Source organism: Pristiophorus japonicus, unplaced genomic scaffold, assembly GCF_044704955.1.
Source record: "Pristiophorus japonicus isolate sPriJap1 unplaced genomic scaffold, sPriJap1.hap1 HAP1_SCAFFOLD_814, whole genome shotgun sequence".
Taxonomy (NCBI): domain Eukaryota; kingdom Metazoa; phylum Chordata; class Chondrichthyes; family Pristiophoridae; genus Pristiophorus; species Pristiophorus japonicus.
This window is the reverse complement of record NW_027254734.1, coordinates 98,143-112,036: the sequence shown is the minus strand read 5'-3', so window position 1 is coordinate 112,036 and position 13,894 is coordinate 98,143. Positions and strand designations below refer to the sequence as shown.

Genomic DNA, 13,894 nt, shown 5'->3' with positions numbered 1-13,894 from the left:
TTACACAAGTTTAGCAGTACAATGCCCAACCTCCCACCATTCCTGGCCTAACTGAGTTGGGAGTTCTGGGGACCAGAGGTTATACTCACTAATGTGCCTTTTGCAGTCCAGTGGTTTGTTTCTTCTATCTTCGGTGTCTTTGGACACTGGTTTTACTTCAGTATCGAGAGGCTTGCTGGTTGTTGGATCACGAGAGCAGAGCAGAACACACACTGGGTCAGAAACCCCTTTTTATAGCCAGATTATCCAGTCCGCCTGCTGAAATCGATCCTTCCCGTTGATGGGCTTTGCGATTTTGAAAAATGCAGCAGTTTTAGATTATTGCGGGTTTTTTCCACTGATGTTAACCTACTCAAGTCGGTGTTACTTGTGTTGGCCTCCTGTAGCCATTGTGTAGGCCCTTGGTTTGTTTTGGGCTCCCTAGTTTTCTGAAGGTCTGCATAATTTCCCTCCACAGTGTAAACATGGGGAAGACAATAGCCCGATAATGGCGCTGAGTCAGTCCCACAGTTTTCGGGCAAGTGCTCTCCCATTGGCTTGAAAGCCCCATGCTTCGGGCTGACTCTGTCCCACCATTGGCCCTCCAGTGTCCTCCCCCGTCCAATCAGTGCTCTGCCAAGGTCAAACCGTCTCGGTTTCAATTCACATTGCGGCACAGACAGATCCCACAGCTCTTTTCCTTCTGGGTAAAATGAGGGGGTTTTCGTCCTCCCCTACAAATGGGAGGGAAGCTGGCGCCCAGCCGTCCAATCAGTAGGTAGATAAAGGGCGCTCTCGTGGACAGGTGGGCCGGGACCCTGGAGGCAAGCAAGTTGGGTTGTGCTGGAAGTATTTTGCTCTTATCTCCAGTGTCCATTCCCATTACTGAGGCAAGTCTCTCACATTTCTTCCATTTTTCTATTTTTTAAGAAACCCGTTTACACCCCAGCCGCACAAATGTGGATCTTTAGTTCCTTTCTTCGTTGTTTTATATTTTTACATATGTAGATTATACATATAGAGAAAGGGGTTGCAGTTGGTTCTCGTCCGTCCACAGAAGCCTGAATCCAAAAAACACTTTACTTACCAAGATAAATCCTGGAAAAGCCACTGGCTGAGTAGTCGGTCACGAGGTTGTCTGCGCTGGAACCGACTGCTGCCAATGAAACAAAGCAGTTGTGCAGCTGGTACTTGTCCATCCGTAGAAGCTGAAATCAAAAACACTTTACTCACCAAGATAAATCCCGATGAATTTCACTTCAGTAGTAAGGACATGACGTTCAATCGCTCCGCCCACCACATGGCAATGGAGGTCTGTGCACATGCACAAGGGGTATCTGACACTATTCCAATCACACAGGGGAGCAGGGCGGAGACTACTGACAGAAAACCAATGGGGAAACGAGGACTATGTGACAAACCAACTTGTGGACCCCTGACCCAGCCCATGTGACCCCAGCAGCCAATCACAGGAGGCGGTAACGTCATCCCTGCTTCAAGTTCAACATAACAGAAATGACCTTCCTTCTGTGTATACTATTTTTCTAAAATCGCTGCAGACACATCCAGTCACAAACCCAGGCCACACAACATTCTTTTACCGTTTTGCTCGATGTTATTGTCCATGCCAGGGTCAGAATGATGGGCAGGGAAATGAACCAATGAGCGGACAGTTTGTTTTACAAACTCGCCAATCGGAGGGGAGCTGGCGGTTAGCAACATCTTTTGACCATTTCGTGGGAATTTACAATTTGCACACGCGCAAATATTTTTGGAAATATCACATTTTGCCTATTTTTACACCTGTGTGGAAGTTTTGGCAATCTTGTGCATTCACAAATGTGGCACGGGTGATGATGTAAGGAACTGGAAGTGGGCATTGTGCAGCTTCCGGCTCATTGGCAGCAGTCACTCTGTTACAGGGGTTTTATCCCCCGGATATTGTTCGATATACCAGAACCTTTAAATGAAGCAAACATTCAGGACCCAGCTCAAGTAGAAGCCGACACAATCTACTGGGAAGCGTCAGCTCCTTATTTGTCCCCATGCAGCACTGTGCTGTCCATACAGTGCTGGTTTTACAACTTGCTGCGGAGCCTCGGGGGGAGGGGGTGTGGTGTAAAATGTCCCCCCTGACTTTTGGGGGTGCGCTGCTTCTTTAAATTTCAGCACATGCAGTTTTCCCGTCAAAGGCTGGGGACCGGCCTGCCCAGGACCTCCAGAGCGCTGCACAGCCACACAGATTAACAGGACCATTGGTGGGGTGTGGGGTCTGACCGAACCTGAAATCTGGGAGCTCACCGGGAATGTTCCCAGAACAACATTCCAGTGTTTCTGTTGGCACAGTGGTCTGCTGCCTTATGTTTGGGAGCTTTAAGAGGCCATGGGGATTCAAGGGAGGCAGACGAGTAAATCTGAGAGCTGGCATTGATCTGAAATGCTGCCAGCTCAGCTGTACCTGCAATAGAGCCTCCTACACTGCACGGCTGATGGGGATACTGTGTGTGGTGATGGGGACACTGTGTGTGGTGATGGGGATATTGTGTGTGGTGATGGGGACACTGTGTGTGGTGATGGGGACACTGTGTGTGGTGATGGGGACACTGTGTGGTGATGGGGACACTGTGTGTGGTGATGGGGACACTGTGTGTGGTGATGGGGACACTGTGTGTGGTGATGGGGACACTGTGTGTGGTGATGGGGATATTGTGTGTGGTGATGGGGACACTGTGTGTGGTGATGGGGACACTGTGTGTGGTGATGGGGATACTGTGTGTGGTGATGGGGATACTGTGTGTGGTGATGGGGACACTGTGTGTGGTGATGGGGATACTGTGTGTGGTGATGGGGACACTGTGTGTGGTGATGGGGGCACTGTGTGTGGTGATGGGGGCACTGTGTGTGGTGATGGGGGCACTGTGTGTGGTGATGGGGACACTGTGTGTGGTGATGGGGACACTGTGTGTGGTGATGGGGACACTGTGTGTGGTGATGGGGACACTGTGTGTGGTGATGGGGACACTGGTGTGGTGATGGGGACACTGTATGTGGTGATGGGGACACTGTGTGTGGTGATGGGGATACTGTGTGTGGTGATGGGGACACTGTGTGTGGTGATGGGGACACTGTGTGTGGTGATGGGGACACTGTGTGTGGTGATGGGGATACTGTGTGTGGTGATGGGGACACTGTGTGTGGTGATGGGGATACTGTGTGTGGTGATGAGGACACTGTGTGTGGTTGATTGCAGCTGGTAATTGAGGCTTTCGGGGAGTTCCTTTTGTAGCCAAGATCGAGGGTTGATTGAGCACAGGCCCTCGGCTCGATCCAAAGCAGTTTCAGCGTCGGAGGGACCCGGCTGACACTTGTGCAAACGGCACTGACAAACTGCACCGACATTTGTGCAAATGTTTTCACCCGGGCGCACGGAGTGACATTGCGAACAGGAAGCCGCGCATGCACAGAACGCCTCTGTGTCCATTGGCAACAGTATCTCCGATTAATCAAAGTGGCTTTCCCCACTCACTGCCCCTCCCCCACTCACTGCCCCTCCCACACTCACCCCTCCCCCACACACTGTCCCTCCCCCACTCACCCCTCCCCCACTCACCCCTCACCCACTCACCCCTCCCCCACTCACCCCTCCCCCACACATCCCTCCCCCACTCACCCCTCACCCACTCACTGCCCCTCCCCCACTCACTGCCCCTCCCCCACACACTGTCTCTCCCCCACTCACCCCTCCCCCACTCACCCCTCACCCACTCACCCCTCACCCACTCACCCCTCCCCCACTCACCCCTCCCCCACACATCCCTCCCCCACTCACCCCTCCGCTATTCACCGCCCTTCCCACATGCACCACCCCTCCCCCACTCACTGCCCCTTCCCAACTCACTGCCCCTCCCCCACTCACCCATCCCCCACTCACCCCTCACCCACTCACACCTCCCCCACTCACCCCTCACCCACTCACCCCTCCCCCACACATCCCTCCCCCACTCACCCCTCCCCCATTCACCGCCCCTCCCACATGCACCACCCCTCCCCCACTCAAGACCCCTCACTCAATCTTTGCCCCTCCCTCACTCACCGCCCCTCCCTCACTCACCCCTCCCCCATTCATCACCCCTTTCTCCCTCACCACCACTCCCCCACTCACCCCTCCCACACGCACCGCCCCTCCCTCACTCACCCCTCCCCCATTCACCACCCCTCCCTCACTCACCACCCCTCTCCCACTCACCCCTCCCACACGCACCGCCCCTCCACCACTCACCACCCCTCCCTCACTCACCACCACAACCTCTGGTGGCCAATCTGATCACATATGTTTCCCTCTGGTGGGGTGAGGTTAAAATTAACCCCTTCCCATAAAAGATGAGTTGCCATTAAGGAAGTGCATCTCTTTAAATTTGGGCTGCAGACAACTTTCTGGCCTTCCACGTTACACCAGCTATTGTCACAACCCCAGAACGATGTCAGGATCTTATGGTAATTATTGAAATGTGCTGTCACTGCAAACTGTGGACAATCGGCTCAATGCCCCTTTAACCAGCTTTGCTCTAACAGCTCACCGTTCCCTCCCCCACTTCATCAGTGTCACAAAATGGCCGACTGCAGAGTGCAGGATACGGGGAAATGAATCAACATTTACACAGAGCTGGAGATTGCATTTGGGGCAATAACTTTTGAAGCAGGAAAAATGTATTGCCAGGCGAAAATGATTTGCTGCTCCTTCAGCTTTAGTGCTCCAAGAGGGAAGTGGAACACTAAAACAAGAGCTACCTTTTCCCTTCGAGAGCGAAAGTGTGTGAGAGGTGTGGGAGCGGCCGAGTGCTGAGCAATGTTCAGTGCAGCACTGCCATCTTTACAGGCCCCTTCCCTCACTTACAGGGTCGGGCCAATGATGGGTTCCATCAATATTGATGCTGTGTCTGTCGGGACACGGGATCTGTGCTATGCACATAGCAGCCTCAAGCACTCTCAGAGATTGCAGAGCTGAGAAATCGCAGGTTCACAAGAAATCAGGAGGCACCAGTCTGAGGAGAGATATGAAGTTTGCCTTACCTGACCACCACTGCCTTTAAATATCGCTCCCCAAGCGGCCGGCCGAGGTGACAATGCCTCCTGCAGCTGCTGTGGTTGAGGCCCGGTGATGTTGCAGGGTGCGGGAGCGAGTATCACATCCAGGGCACTGACAGGGCGCTGCTCACCGGATAACGGCACAATCTACTGGGCACAAGAGGGCGAGGCATTAAGTGTTAGCGCCAGCGCAAAACCGCCAGGGAATTTTACAGGCTTCGGTGAAATCGCCTCGCTCGGCTGGTAACCCATTAGTGCCCCGTTACCGCCCCCACAGGTGCTAATGGGAGGTGCAAACCAGGCGAATTTTACCCCCATAGAATTTACAGCACAGAAACGGGCCATTCAGCCCATCAGATGCCGGTGTTTATGCTCCGTACAGTGACTGCAATGAGAGCGAGATCAGGCGGGGTGTGAAATCAGCGCGACACCAGATCCCCTCAGTTTTCCGACGGGCGGCTTAGATTAGAATTGCCCCCCACCCCCCACAATGCATCTCAGGTCTGTGCTTAAACCCAGCCAGCCTCAAACAGCCTGCAGTCCTTATATGGGCTCTCAACCTTGGCCTTGCATCAGCCTCCACATTATAACTGAGGAGCTTGTCACATGACATCACAGTGATAACCATGGCAACCCAGAGGGAGGTGGGTTTCACCAGCAGCTGAAGTGCAGATGCTGAAAAGCTCTCGACAGGTAAGGGGCAGGTTGGTTTAAAGCTTACCAAAGTCTTGAGAATCTCTGGAGATCAGTTGTTCATGCAACTCAGTTTTGAATCTCATCAGGATCTGTGGAGCTTAGAACCATTTGTTTCCAGAACTCAGTTTGTAAATTGATCCGAATCTGTGGAGATCAAAAAGGGTTTGTTCACAGAATTCAGTTCTTAAATTTCATCAAATTATAACCGAAGAGATAATTCTTCTTCAGAATATCAGGGAAAAGTCTTCAAGGAGACAAACAATGACTTCAGGCTGTGAGTAAACTAAAGAAGGAATCCTTAAAATTAAGGAAAATGCAAAGATGTTCTATAAATAGATTAAGAGTAAGAGGGTAACTAAAGAAAGGGTCGGGCCTATTAGAAACCATGAGGGTAATCTTTGTGTTGAGACGGAAGATGTTGGGAGGGTTCTTAACGAATACTTTGCATCTGTTTTCACAAAGGAAAGGGGCAATGCAGATACTGCTATCGAGGAGGAGTGTGATATTCTGGATGAAATAAATATAGTGAGAGAGGAAGCATTACGAGGTTTAGCAGCTTTGAAAGTAGCTAAGTCCCCAGGCCCAGATGAAATCCATACCAGGCTATTGAGCAAAGTAAAAGAGGAAATAGCAGAGGCCTTGACCATCATTTTCCAGTCCTCTTTGGATCTGGGCATGGTGCCGGAGGAGTGGAGGACTGCTAATGTAGTACCCTTGTTTAAGAAGGGAGAAAGAGATAGGCCGAGCAATTACAGGCCTGTCAGCCTAACCTCATGGTGGGAAAATGATTGGAAAAACTCCTGCAAGACAGGATAAATCTGCATTTGAAAAGGCAAGGATTAATTAGGGACAGTCAGCACGGATTTGTTAAGGGAAGATCGTGTCTGACTAACCTGGTTGAATTTTTTGATGAGGTAACCAAGAAGGTCGATGAGGGTAGTGCGTACGATGTAGTATATATGGACTTTAGCAAAGCTTTTGATAAGGTCCCACATGGTAGACGGGTTATGAAAGTTAATGTGTCAAGTTGGATCCAAAATTGGCTTGGAGGTAGGAAGCAAAGGGGAATGATTGATGGATGTTTTTGTGACTGGAAGGATGTTTCCAGTGGGGTTCCGCAGGGCTCGGTACTGGGTCCCTTGCTTTTTGTGGTATATATTAACATTTTAGATTTGAATATAGGGAGTATGATTAAGAAGTTTGCAGACAACACTAAAATTGGCTGTGTGGTTGATAATGAAGAGGAAAGTCATGGACTGCAGGAGGATATCAATCTCCTGGTCAGGTGGGCAGAGCAATGGCAAATAGAATTTAATTCAGATAAGTGTGAGGTGATGCATTTTGGGAGGGCTGATAAGGAAAGGGTGTATACATTAAGCCGTAGGCCACTTAATAGTGGAAATGAACAAAGGGAACAAGGAGTGCTTGTCCACAGAAATCTTTTGGGAGGAAACTAAAACATTAAATCATTAAATTGTGTCCCCCCGATCTGGGGGGCACACCAAACATTTCCAAGGCCCTTTTTTTTGTGTTTTGTTTTTGTGTTTTTGTTTTTTTTTAAAGTTTTTTTGGGCACTAAAATCATATTTTTTTCTCCAAGTGCCCCCTATAAAAGGGGAGGGGGACACTAAAAACACCGGCAATTAAAACAAATTAAACTTTAAAACATAAAATCAAATAAAAATTTGGTTGCCGGGCGTGATGATGCACTCCAGTCCCTCCGGTGCCCACCTCTCGCGGAAGGCCGCGAGCGTACCGATGGACACCGCGTGCTCCATCGCCAAGGACACCCTGGCGCGGATGTACGCGTGGAAGAGAGGCAGGCAGTCAGGTTGAACGACCCCCTCGACCGCCCGCTGCCTGGGCCGGCTGATGGCACCCTTGGCCGTGCCCAGGAGCAGTCCTACGAGGAGGCCCTCGGACCTACCCGCTCCCCTCCGCACAGGGTGCCCAAAGATCAGGAGTGTGGGACTGAAGTGCAGCCAGAATTTCAGGAGAAGCCCCTTTAAATAATAAAACAGGGGCTGCAACCTCGTGCATTCAATAAAAACATGGAACACGGACTCTTCCAGACCGCAGAAATTGCAGGCGGCCTGGGAGCCTGTGAACCGGCTTAAAAATTTATTGCACGGCACTGCTCCGTGCACCACCCTCCAGGCCAAGTCTCCTATAAATAGTGGGAGGACTCCCGCATAGAGTGCCCTCCATCGGGGCCCCCCGCCTCCTCCGGACGGCAAGATGGTACGCTATGGCGCGACCGGACGGCAGACGAGGATGGCAAAGTTGAGAGTGTGCAGGAGCAACCCGTACAGGAAACCCCTCTGCGCGGAACGGAAAGGCACGGAGGGGATTTCCTCGAGGCGGCTCAAGTTGTGAGGCGCCGGCTCCCGAGGGAGGTTCCGGGGTTTGGCGCCGATGAGGAATTCCGTCCGGACGGGGGTCAGTTCGGACGGGATCTCCCCACGTGCTTGAGCCTCCTCGATGCACCTAATGGAGTCAGGGCCCAGAGCTGTTTTTAGCGACTCGATGGCATCGGCCGCGCGGCGGACGTTGGTGGAATTTAGGCGCCGCGCCAGCGTGTCTGGCGCCATCCAGCCCGCTCCTCCGCCATCGAGCAGGTCCCTGACCCTGGTCACCTCACCAGCCACGGCCCTCTCGTCCGACCGCCACCTAAAACCTCGGTCGTGGAGGTACGGATTCCCGAGCAGCGGCTCCTGCAGGACAGCCGCCACTCCAGCCAGTGGAGAGCTGCGCTTGGTGGAGACTTTGTTCCAGACCCTGGTGAGTTCCTTGTAAAAGACAGGCAGCTCCTGGAAGGCGGTCCTGACGCCCCCCCAAGCTCACAAAGAGGAGCTGCGTGTCGTAGTTGAGGCCGTGCTGCTGGCGGAAGAAATACATCGCCAGAGCACGCCACCTAGGAGGGGGCTTGACGTAAAGGTATCTCTGCAGGGTCTGAAGCCGGAAAGTCGCGAGCTGGGTGCTGACGCACACCAACGACTGACTGCCCTCCCCAAGCGGGAGACTCAAGACTGCGGCAGAGACCCAGTGCTTCCTGTTGTTCCAGAAGAAGTCCACCAGCTTCTTCTGTATCTTGGTAACAAACGCAGGGGGAGGGGTCAAAGTGACCAGCCGGTACCACAACATGGCGACCACCAGCTAGTTTATGACTAGCGCTCGACCCCTGTAGGACAGCACTTGAAGCAGTCCTGTTCAGCGCCCTAGGCGAGCGGCGATCTTGGCCTCCAGCTCTTACCAGTTCGCCGGCCAGGCTTCCTCGTCGGGATAAGGTAGACTCCCAGATAGAGGAGATGGGTCGTGCTCCAAGCAAAAGGCCTGAGCTCCTCCGGCTGGGAGTCCACCCGCCACTGACCCACCAGGAGTCCGGAACATTTCTCCCAGTTGATCCTGGCAGAGGACGCGGCCGAGTAAATCTCCTGGCACTCACGCATCCTCCGCAGGTCAGCGGGATCCTCTACCGCGAGGAGCACGTCATCGGTGTAAGCCGAGAGGACGACCTCCACGCCCGGCCCTTGCAGAGCCAGTCCCGTCAACCTCGTCCGCAGGAGGCACAGGAAAGGCTCCATGCAGATGGCATATAACTGGCCGGACATGGGGCATCCCTGGCGCACCCCTCTCCCAAAGCGAAGGGGCGCCGTCAAGGACCCGTTAACCTATATCAGACACTCCGCGGCGGCGTACAAAAGTCGGATCCGGGCGACGAAATGCGTTCCGAACCCGAAAGCGCGCAGAGTTCCGAACAGATAGTCGTGATCCACCCTGTCGAACGCCTTCCCTTGGTCAAGAGATAGGAAGGCGACCGACAGACCAGCCTCCTGGGAATGATGGATGAGGTCCCGGACCAGATGGATGTTATCGTGGATTGTCCAGCCCGGGACCGTGTAGGACTGGTCGGGGTGGATCATGTGGTCCAGCACGGCGCCAAGACGAGCAGACATCGCCCTGGCGAAGATTTTGTATTCCGTGCTGAGGAGGGAGACCGGGCGCCAGTTCTTAAGGAGGCGGAGATCGCCCTTCTTAGGCAGCAGGACGATGACTGCCCTGCGCCAAGAGAGGGGCATCTCCCCAGTCGCCAGACTTTCCCCCAGGACCCGCGCGTAGTCGCTCCCCAGGACGTCCCAGAACGCCCTGTGGAACTCCACGGTCAGCCCGTCCAGCCCCGGGGCTTTTCCCCTCGAGAGCCGGTCGAGGGCACCGGTCAGCTCCGCCAGGCTTAGCGGAGCTTCCAGATTTTCGGCGCCCTCCGGGCCGACCTTCGGCAGGTCCTCCCACAAAACTCTACGCGCTTCCTCGCTGGACGGCTCCGGAGAGAACAGAGCCCCGTAATATTCACGGGCCCTGTTGTTGACGCCCTCCGGATCCAAGACGAGAGAGCCGTCATTGGCCAGCAGCGTCAAGAGCTGCTTACGGACACTCTGTCTTTTTTCCAGCGAGTAGAAGAAGGGGGAACCACGGTCCAGATCCTGCAAAAACCGGATCCGCGACCTCATGAACGCGCCTCGGGACCCGACGAGCTGCAGGTCCTTCAGCGCGGCCTTCTTCGCTTCGTACACCATCCGCAGGGCCGGGTCCTCGACGACTTGACCGAGACGGGACTCCAGTTCGAGCACCTCTTTTTCTAGGCGCCCAACCCTGGCCGCCCGGCTCTTGGTCGAACCCCTCGCGTACTCTTGACAGAAGACGCGGACGTGAGCCTTGCCCACGTCCCACCATAGCCTCAAGGAGAAGAAGCCACCCTGCTTCCTTCTCCAGTCGGACCAGAATCGACGGAACGAGTCCTGGAACCGCACGTCCTCCAGCAGCCGGTTGTTAAAGTGCCAGTACGCGGACCCCGTCCTCGCTCGGAGCGAAGCGAGCTCCGCCCACACCAGGTGGTGGTCCGAACACGGCACCGGCCGCATGGAGGCCGCCGGGACGCAGGAAACGTATGCCCGAGACACGTAAAGGCGGTCGATTCTGGACCATCCGACTCCAGGCCTCACCCAAGTAAAGGCGCTGGAGTCAGGATGGAGATTTCGCCAGACATCCACCAAGTCGAAGGACCCGACCAGGTCCCTCAACTTCTCCATCGCCGTCATGCTCTGCGGGGCACCGGAGCGGTCCCTCGCCTCGAGGGTGCAGTTAAAATCCCCCCCGAGGACAATGCAGTCGCCGACGTCGACGGAGCCAAGAAGAGCGGACACTTCTTCGAAGAAGCGCGTTTGCTGCGTGCCGGGCTGAGGGGCGTACACGTTCACGAGATGGAGCGGCACGTCCCCCAGGCGAACCGTGACATGCAGCAAGCGGCCTGGCGTGGGCTCCTCGACCCCCAAGATCTCCGGCTGAAAATGCGGGGCCAACAAGATGGCCACCCCACAAGAAGTTGTAGTGAGGTGGCTCATGCGGACCTCTCCTTGCCATTCCAGGAGCCACGTGGCTTCGTCTCCCGGAATGGTGTGGGTTTCTTGCAGGAAGCACACCGCATATTTCCCCTCCCACAGGAGCGAAAAATTGTTAAATCTACGGCGTGCCTCTCTGCCGCCGTTGATGTTGAGGCTGGCTATGGTTATCTTCATGACAAAAGCATAGTGCAACCTCTACCTAACCTATTGTGGGGGGGGGGAGTGGAGTCGTTTGTTGACCTCCACTCCTTCAGCAGCCCAGCGAGGAACCCTTTGACCGGCGCAGCTCAAGGCCTTGCGCCTTTGATAAGGGCCCGCCCGCGGCCATGGTTTTAGCGGCGGTGCGGACGGACGCGACGAGCAGCCCCGGCTCGGACCATTTTTCCAGGGCCAGATGGGCTCGGTTACGGCGACCCTGGCTCTGGACCAAAAAGTCCCGGAGTTCCTTTGCAGAAATGAGGGGGGACTCAGCGGCGGACACGAGGAGATCCACTGCCTCACTGGCGATGGACTCGAGATCTTCTCCCTCGTCCTCCACCGAGTCCCCGTCCCCCTCCGGGAGGTCACCGCCAGCAGCCGGCCCGTCGGCCACACGAGGTACGGCAAACGGCCCGGCCGCTCCATCCGGCCCTGGCTCTGCCCCAAACCCACCCCCAGGATCGTCGGCAGAGGAGTCCCCACTGGGATCTTTTAAAAGTGGTGCTGGGTCAGGAAGCGACAGCGGAAGGGGTTCCTCCTCCGCCCCAGGAGCCGGGGAACGCGGAGAGACCCGGCCAAAGAAATTCTCCAGGTCCTCTAAGTACCCCAGCTCCAAAGTAGGGGGCGAGGGTTGTTGTTCTTCCCCCTCCCCGCCACCACCCCCCGGCCCAGCGTATACAGAATCATTAAAATTGTTAACATATTTTGTTACTTCCGGGCCGAGCGACTCCCGGGGGAAGTTGGTTAATAGCTGGGCGGGCTCAGGTTCGGCCTTTTCAGCCCCGCCCGCCTCAGTCCCCGGGACGCTCGACCCGGCGGCAACGCATTCCTCCGCTGGTCCCACGCCCCCCACGACAGGCAGATCTTCCATGCCATCCCCGGGAGACAGAGGCTGGGCAGCCTCGACTGTCTCACCCTCCCCGGGGACAGACTCCTCTCACCTACGGCACAGTTTGGGGGCGCTGGTGGGGGACGCGGGACACGCGGCGGGCACCGACTCCTCCGCGGAGGGATGTTGTTCCCCCTCCGCCTCATTGGAGCTGCGCCTCCTTTTGTTCCTGGGGGGGCGCGGAGGCAGGGAGACCTCCACGTCTGCCGAGGCCTCCCGCTCCACTCCCCCCTTTTTCTTATCTTGCCCGCGCCCGAGCCCCTCTGTGATATTGGTCAAGGGCTCGGGCACAGGCTCAGGGCACCCCACGCTCACTGGTGACAGGGTTGGGCTGAGCGCAGTGATCAAATTGTCTGGCGCACTGAGGGGACCCGCCTCGAGATGTTTCGCCTTCCTCCGCGCCTTCTTTCCGATCGGACGCTCTCCCTCCCCCCAGCCGGAGGCCATGAAAAGAAAGGCCCCCGACGATGCCCGCGCACCTACGGCTCCCGGCACGCGGACGCAAATAGGGGGAGGGGTGGCGGCGGCGCCAGCCTTGGCCGCCTTCTGTGGTTTGGCGGCCTTGGAGGCGGGGCAGCCTTGTCCTTTCGACCCGTTCGAAAGGACTGCTGTCATCGAAGCCCATAGCCTCAAGGACGGCCCTCTGGACCTCAGTAAATGTATGCTGTCCCCTCCGGCATTCTGCCGGTAGGGCCTGGTACAATTTGTTGTCCAGAGAGAAGAGCAGCAGCTTGGCTGTCTCTTCCTCGTCACACCCATTAATTTCCCCTGCCTGCATCACCTCCATGAAATGGATAGACGGGTCCCCGCTGTGAGTGAGTTTGGCCAAATGGGCCACCATGGCCCTGAGTGATTGAACTCCATGGGGAATAATAAAGTCGCTCTCCAGCGCTCCCCGACCTTGGCCACCTCCCTGTGGAGGACCGTACTTGCGCTGCCTGACCGGGCACATCCGCCCTGGTTCAGGATCTTTCTGCGCTGGTCCCTCTACCTCCGGCTGTCCCACCATACCCAGTGCAGCAGACAGTGCCTGGTCGCCTGATCCAGCCCTTAACTGACCCTCGGCTAGAGCCTCACATCCCAGCTGCCAAATGGGACACATTGGTCCTGCCCCCAGCCCTGGGTATGCTACTACCTGCATGCCCCGCTCCTCCTGGTACCCCACCGGACAAACCACCGGTGCCTCAGGAGGTGGTCGGGCGCCTCTTGCCTTTGGATTCTCCTCTACCCCCCAATACTCTCCTTTGTCCCCTGTGGACCCTCCGGGTCCTATCAGGGCGACCATCCCCTTTGCCTGGGATAGAGCGTGGGTGAGAGTTTTAATCCTCTCCTGGCAGGGACCGTGATCTGCAAACTCACTGCTACTGGCCACTTTATAGGCTGCCTGTACGTCTTTTCATTTATTCTCCAGTTCTCAAATTTTCTGGGTGTACCGAGAGTTCTGTTCCCGGAGGGACCCCTCACTACCCTTGCCCTCAGTGACCTGACACTGAAGATAGTCCCGGCTATTTCAGAAGGTCTCCTCCAACTGCCGGTTCCTTTGCTGCTCCCCAGCTAATTCGGCCAGCAGGTTGTCCCCAACCGCAGCCCGGATAGCAGAGCTCCTCTGATTTCTGAAGACTCTGTTCCAAGTCCTTCACCCGCTGGC

At 55.6% G+C, this 13,894-nt stretch overlaps 1 long non-coding RNA gene across 1 annotated transcript; it reads right to left on the bottom strand.

The window, feature by feature from the left end:
- Positions 1 to 1,108: 1,108 nt before the first annotated feature.
- On the bottom strand, positions 1,109 to 5,862 carry LOC139257287 (uncharacterized). The gene is made up of 3 exons (XR_011592238.1): positions 5,786 to 5,862; positions 5,050 to 5,211; positions 1,109 to 1,187 (listed from the first exon to the last, which is right to left on the bottom strand). It is a non-coding gene; the product is annotated as an uncharacterized lncRNA (long non-coding RNA).
- Positions 5,863 to 13,894: the final 8,032 nt, after the last annotated feature.